Source organism: Centrocercus urophasianus, unplaced genomic scaffold (genome assembly GCF_019232065.1).
Source record: "Centrocercus urophasianus isolate 14NV4802_14NV808 unplaced genomic scaffold, USGS_Curo_1.0 seq_43, whole genome shotgun sequence".
Taxonomy (NCBI): Eukaryota; Metazoa; Chordata; class Aves; order Galliformes; family Phasianidae; genus Centrocercus; species Centrocercus urophasianus.
This window is the reverse complement of record NW_024885011.1, coordinates 3,196,312-3,203,668: the sequence shown is the minus strand read 5'-3', so window position 1 is coordinate 3,203,668 and position 7,357 is coordinate 3,196,312.

The following is a 7,357-nucleotide window of genomic DNA, read 5'->3' as shown; positions in this document are numbered from 1 at the left end:
AAATCCTGCCCTAAACCTTTACAAACCTGATTGCCCGGATTCCTAAATCCACGTGTGGGCCTCTAATTGAACACGGTGTGATTTCCAGAGGTTTGCTGATGAAATAGAACATGATGGGAACGACGTAGCCGTGAAAACAGCGCGATCATGGGACGTTTCCCCCCACCGGGCTCCTGCCATGAGCTTGGCCACTCCTGCAGCCCTCTGAGCCCCAGCAGCAGCGCGTGAACCCACAGCCTGCAGGGTTTGTGCCCCATTGCAGCACTCGTGGGGGGCTGCCATGAAGGGGAGGGTGGGAAGTGGTCAGCAGGGCTGCCGTGTGCCATTTTGGGGGTCTCCAGGTGGCGTGAAACACTGCTTGCTGTGCTGGGAGCAGCTGCTGTAGGGAAGCAGCAGTCAGAACGACTTTGGAGCTCCCCGCAGCTCCCCTAAGGCCCCGGATCTGATTTGGTGCAGCTCTCCCAGCGCTTCAGTTACTAGACTGCCATCTGTCAGCAACAGGAGCCCTCAGTTTGGATGCTGCCCTGCTCAGTGAGCAGAAGGAACGCCACTGCCTCGGCTGCTGTCCCTCCCCAGGGCAGAGGAAATGTGCACTGACAGGGCAGGAAATTCTCGCTGGCCGCAAGGACCTGGAGCTTCGCCTCCCAGTTTCCTGTGGGCTTTACCCCGGTGTCAGGCCCAGATGCTTCCAGATTATTAATAGCAGTAGTTACATTAACAGGTTTGTGTTTTTCTTCTTCTGTCAACGAAATTATTTCTTCATGGAAGACTTTCAGGTTGTTTTTATTCAAAGAGGTCGGGAAGGACCCAAGAATTGCAGCACTGCAATCTGTCCAAGCTAACGAGCAGCCAAGCAGGGATTTTGCTTCGTGGAAGGCTCTCGGTCCACACAGACAGGCTCTGAAGTTCCTGTGCAAAACAAATAGCTGCAAACTGGGACAGGCTCAGCATGGCAGAGGATTTTGTTCCACAAGTATTTCCTCGCAGCAGCTGAGCTGCTTCCAGAGTGCAGCCACTTTCTCCTTGCTAACGGCTCCAGCCCTTGCATTGCTCCCTTCAAGGGGCCGTGCAAGAAAGTGACCGTTTCCAAAGCACAACCTTTCCTTCTCTGGTGCGCCACATAAGTTGGTGTTGATCAGACCTGATCGGTGTTATTAGGGAGAGCAGGCTTCTGCAGAGAGCCCCAGCTTTTTGGAAGCATTATTTGTGGAAAAGTGCACTGACAAGTGGTCCCCTGTGGTTGTCCCACGCCACAAACTTTCTTCCCATAAAGGAGGAATGGGAACAGGTTCTCTTCTCGGCTGCATTGGTCATGTAATGCTGCAGATCTCTCAGCTCAAGGAAGTGAATCTTTATTTAGATTAAAACCAGCATCGGTTTACAAGATGTAGAATAGGCTTTGTATGCTGGCTTCCCTGCTGCATTGGTTACCCAGTCTCTAGTCAGAAACTGCTGGGTGCTTGGGAGGAGGAGATCGCTCCACTGCAAACCGTGGTTTGAAATATCTTGGCTCTTGTTGCTGAGGAACGTTATAAATACTGTTCCCAGGACAAACATTCTCCATATCTGAGGGCTAATGAGCCAAACAGCTGCTCTGAGGCTATCCACCTCTGACACCAGTAAACACTAAGCCATGTGAAAAAGATTTTAACGTGCCCAGACACTCCAATATAGAAGTTGTACGTGTGTCTAAAACACAGCGTTTTCACCACTTCCATTTTGCACCTTCAGAAGAAAAAGCTCTTTGCTGTCTTTGACACCTGCAACTGTCAGAACAAAACCTGCACAGCCCATGGTGCAAATCCAGCTGCTTTCAGCCCAGTGCACCATGTTTAAGGAAAGGAAGGGAGCACGAAGTGGCACAAGCATCTATCTTAGGAAAGCTTTCTGTAACGATCCACCTGCAGCATGCTGGAGTATTCATTGGTGTCCTCTGGCTGTCTGAACAGCTTCAATTCCATAACCCCAGTAAACCCATGCATTCTCCTTTTGGGCTTTCCTGACTCTTACCCTTTAAATTCAATGGAATTGCGCCTGATTTACACCCACGTGAGCGGAGCAGAATCACTCCCTTTTCTTCAGCAAAACAAACATTTGTTACTTAGAAAGAAAAACAGCGGAATCTTAAAATGTGATCCAAAGCTGAGCGGAAATTCTCAGTAATGCAGGAATTTGAGTTTGTCCAGTTTGTAAACACAGAACGGGGGGGGGCTGGGGGCTGTAGTTGGGGTTGTTCTGCCATGGGCACAGCATGCAGGGCAGCTGAGAGGGTCCTGGGGGAGTTGTAATGGGAGAGGACTCAGCTCTGGCAATGCAGGTTGCGGTTTATCCACCAGCTAAGCCCTTGGTCAGGCCTAAATCTTGACGCCGATAGCCCCAGATCCTGGAAGAGGAAGAAGGAAGTTAGGGGTCTAGAGATGCAGACAAACTGTTAGGATCCTTTCTGAAAGCACCCTGGTGGTCTGAGCGCCCAAAGCCTGAGGGTCTCCACTTATGCAGACCTCGCAGGGCTTCTCTCTGGTCAGCCTTTGCTGAGCTCTCTCCAGATCTCAGGTTCCCACAGCTCCCTCCATGCTCACCAATTCTGGATAGTTTTGTGTGCATGCCCTCCATAAATTATTTTCAATGCCAATTTCACCTAAGCTGAGCTGCAGAGCTCCCTGAAGCTGTCAGTCAGGTATGGAGAACCCAGTGCAGCTTCCCTCTACCTAGGCAAGAAATGCACACACGCATTCACACCACACTACTTGCTTAGCACAGCCCACTGAACTCAACATGAACCCCAGACCCAGCAGTAACCCATGATATTTATGGAGTGAACAACTTCCTGTGAAGGATGTGGAAGAATAATATGGCTCCTGGAGAGCCCTTGCCCTTCCTCGCATTCACTTTTATCTCACGCATGTGATCCTACAATCATTTCACTTAGCTGGGACTGGAAGAGCGGGGTCATATCCTGGCTGCTTTTTCCTCTATAGGAAAGGACAGGAGAAATGCTGTTGCCTTCCTTCCCGAGTTCTGTGGTTCTCTAAGAAAAGGGCAAGCATAAGGTACCTAGGAAGTGTTGTTACTACCTTGTACCCGGTCCCTGTAGTCATCTGAAGAGAGAATCTGACAGACAAGAAACAAGGGGATGGATGATTGCTGGCTGCTGTGGCCGTAGCTCTGCTGATGCTCTCTGAAACCCAGAGGTTCCTGTTGAGCTCTTACCTGGGGCAGAACAACCCAGGATAGCCCAAAACTGGGAGCCCATATCTTCAAAAGCTGTGCAAGGCATGGGTGTCCAGAAGGCCCAGATGCGGATGTGTTTCTTTCTTGGGAAATAGAAGGGGCCTGGTTCTGATCTTGTGTTTAGGAGAAAACTGACTTGTGCAGCAGAGCTGGAGAGAGAACAGAGCCATTCTTGTTCGGTAGCTTTGCTCTGCTATGAGCTGAGGGGGGTGTTGCTGGAAAGTGCAAAATCCACACTCAGAAAGGAATGCAACCACAACCAAACACAGCTACAACCCTTGCGATGAGGTGGGAATGGCTGTGCCCCAGCCTCACTGAGCAGCCTCAGCTGGGAGACTCCAGCAACAAGACGATCTCGAGGTGCCTTGAGATGCTGCTTTCTGCCTTCCAGCTCTCAGCCAGCTTCCTTGCCAAGCTCACTGTGATGTCCCACATCGCTGCCTCCCTGCTGTGCCACTCACCTTCTCTAGCAGCAACCACAGGGCACGACTTCAGTGGGTGACTCCAGGAGGGAAGACCCCAGACCCCTTCCCACTGCCTCCTTCTCATCCCTGCTGTGCTTGGGAGTCCCAGCACAGACCAAGAACCGTCCCTTCTGTCTGGTAGGTCACTGTGCTGGAGGACTTGGAACAAGCAACAGTTCCTCTGCAGGGAAGGGGTAAGAAGGTCTGCTCTGTTTCTCCTTCTGAATGAGCTGCAAAGAGCTTCCGAGCTGTCCAGTTAAAACAAGTCTCTGACAAAAATAGGATGAGAGGGAGCTACTTAAAAACAAAACAATCCAGCACAGCCCTTCCCTTCTCAGGGGCTCCTATGGAAGTGCCAGCTTTAGATCTGCTTTGGGTATTTCTTTCACTGGAAGCCACAGCAGGCAGTGACCTCCTGGCGCTGGCTGGGAGAACATGGCAGTGAGTGAGAGCAGGCTTGCAGGCACCATCACGTCTCCCCTAAAGGCTGATTTTGCTGCAGCCCAAAGAGCAGAAATAAGATTCTGAGTGTGGGAAAGAGCAGAGCAGATGTTGGCACACGCAGCACCAGCAGCCAGCCAAGCCCGTGGGAGGCCGTGCAGCAAACATCACTTCAGGCCCTGAGACTCCAAAACAGGGAGGATGGGTTCCTGAGCTCACAGGTCTGAGTGCAGCTCCAGGTCCCTGCAACCTGGACCAGCTCTGTGGTCATGGGAGCCCCTCATCAGGAAGGGCTCTGCTGCTGCTTGCTGCTGTCCCAGCTTCACTCCTCGTGGCTCGGTGTGAAGAGCAGCTGCTGATGGAAAGGCACGCAAGCAGTCGCTGCACTGAGCAGGCAGGAAGTTTCAGTGGTGATTCAGGACTTGAGAAGCCTCACTGATCGCAGCAGTGCTGCTTTAAAGGCTCTTCTCTGTCTCATAACACAGCTGACGTGAAGCAGAAAAAGGGGTCTTAGGTCTTCATCATGAGCCTGGTTTGTTGGGGTTCCTCCTGACTCAGCCCTGCTTTGGCTCTTCAGATGAGATCCCATTGAAATACACCTAAGGCTCGCAATAATCCCACAAGCTCTTCCCCATAGGTGTTTTTATAAAGTGAATACCCCAGTGCAAACGTGGGAGCTTGTCTTACTCCTCCTGTTTCTCCACACTGGTGCAGGATAGCAGAACAGCCATAAGCTGGTGCGTTATATTGAGCAGAATTGGAGAAGCTGGAAATAATGGTGTTTGTTTCCTTTGTTCAGGGCAGGACAAGCAGGGCTGGAGGGAGAAACCTCATTGCTCCAGGGGGTCTGCAAAGGGAGAGTGTGTTTCACTGCTTTAGCAGGAAGGCAATGGGATGGACGAGCCTGTGGAGCTGGTTGGTTGTTTCCCTGCATTGCACACCAGGAGCACATGGAGCTCCAACAGTTAATGCCAGAGTTGGGAGCATTTCTGTGGTTTTTGGAGGTGAGGAGTGCCAAGTGACCAAGAGCTGCCCTGGCAGGAGGGCTCCTTTTCCTTACCTCCCTGACACACAGCCAGGCTCCACACTTTTCATTCTTCCTATCCCCTTTTTTTGAGGTCGGGGCACCTCAGGCTCAAAGTCGCAATCACTGTAGAATCCCCCCAGATTGTTTTTTATTAACAAAGCCTTTTGACCTAAACAGATTGGCCTATCTCTGCCAGGAAGGCATTACTTTCCAGTCTAATGCACAAGGGAGAACATTGTGAAATGACTGCATAAAGAGGCATTAAAGTAGAGATGATTCGGGGCTATTTGCCTGGTACAGAAATGGAACCATCCACAGCTCACTCTCTTACCTACCCGTGACTGTCCTCAGGATCAGACTGGAAAAACAGGGGGAGCTCATTCACCTACAGCCTGCTTTCAGTGCCTCTCTGATCCCAGAATGACGTCGCACTTCTGGGGGTGAAGCGATTTAAACTGCAGAGAAGAAAATCACCAGTTCTGATTATTTCCCTTGGGAGGCCAGGATGAGCAGCTTCCAAAATGATGCATGGGAAATCCAAGGAAGATGGGGATGGACAACGTTCCACTGGATGGGAGATGCACCTTTTGGGTGCAAAAGATGAAAGCAGCCTGCTGTGACTGCAGTGCTTCTTGTGAAGCAGAATCGTAGAGGAGAGCAAGATTTCACACAGATTGGGATGAAACAGGGCTGTTCACACACCAGGCAAAGCTGAGATGGAGAGTTTTAGGACTAGCACTCATAGATTCCTTTTGTTAAAGTAATACATTGGTCCTTGAACCTACATACTGATCCCTAGTGCTGAACAAGCCAGCCTGAACCGCAACAAAAAGAGCAGCGCAGCGACAGACTGAAGTCCTGCATGACCTCCCTGTGAGGATCAGCTCCATAAAGGACCGAGTGCTTCTCAGAGGCGTTCAGCAAAAAGCCTTCTGGATCAAGAAGCTCCCTTACGTGAACCTTCCCAACTCCACCTTAAATCCACCCCCACAGATTGAAGCCCTGAAGGTTTCCTTCAGGGCAATGAAGCATGCAGCCAGTTAAGAAGTGGAACAAATCTGAGGAGGTGCCCATTTCACAGGTGGGTGCAGCTTGCTGCTTCCTCCCAGGGCCTTTTCCTCCTGCATCTCCCTGCACACCACGTGCCCCAGCATTCCTGCCCATGGCTCACAGCAGTGGCTCACAGCCGTACCCACGTTTCTCAGGCAGCTCAGACCTCAGGGCTTATTGCATTACCGATTGCACAGCTGTCTGCAGGCTGTTGCAACAGCCCAGGTGCCCCTGGAGGCGTGGAAATCGCTCTCAGCTTTGCATTGCCCACGAGGTCTGATTATAATTGGAGAGCCATTAAGTGGGATGCTGGGCCCAGGGCACAGACTTCTGCCTCCTGTACCAGCTGAAGAGCTGTCCTCTGCTCACATTGCGTGTTCCATTCCTTCTGTATCTGGGATCCTTCAAGAGAACAGTGGCAGTGTTTGGGAAGGTTGAGGCTGTGCCACGTTTTTGCTGCTGCCTGCCAGTAGCAGAGCAAACAAGCAGGGCACAGGAGTGTTTATTGCAGGATCTTCTTCCCTAGGTGAGCAAAACCCTCCTGCCTGCAGGGATGGGGCAGTGAGTGGATGGAGCTACACGTTAAGCACTGTCTTTTAGAAAGGGCACAAATAAAACGCTGTCATCAGCCCCGTTTGGTTTGGGATGCAGCTGTGCTTTATGTCCTTGCTGCGTGAGCAGAGGTGCCTGGTGCTTTATCCCTGCCTCATTTACGAGCTGAAGGAGAATGCCTTGTGAAACGTGAATGGTGAATTTTAGGCAGTGACACAGTTTAAGGTGCCAAGCTTTCCAAAAAGGGAACAAATGTGCATCCAGCCAGGCTGCCCTCAGTTCTAACTGCTCCAGGGCAAAAGGTCTGTGCCACCTCCATCAAATCTGTGTATGAGGCAGAATCCTCAGCTGTGCCATTACAGGTGGCTGCTGTGAAGATTGTGAGATCCCTCATTTTAGGTAGGAGGAAAAGAAGGAGTTGCTTCTGGAGAGGTTTACACTGTGTTAATGCTTTCCAGCTCCCAGTCCCAAGAAGCTTTCCATGTGCTAATTAATTAAGAGTCAGATCAGTCTGTCTTCAGCCACGGACAAGCAGCAGCACAGGCTGGTGTTGGAACTGGAGCACGATGCAGGGCTTGGCTGCTGGTTGGCA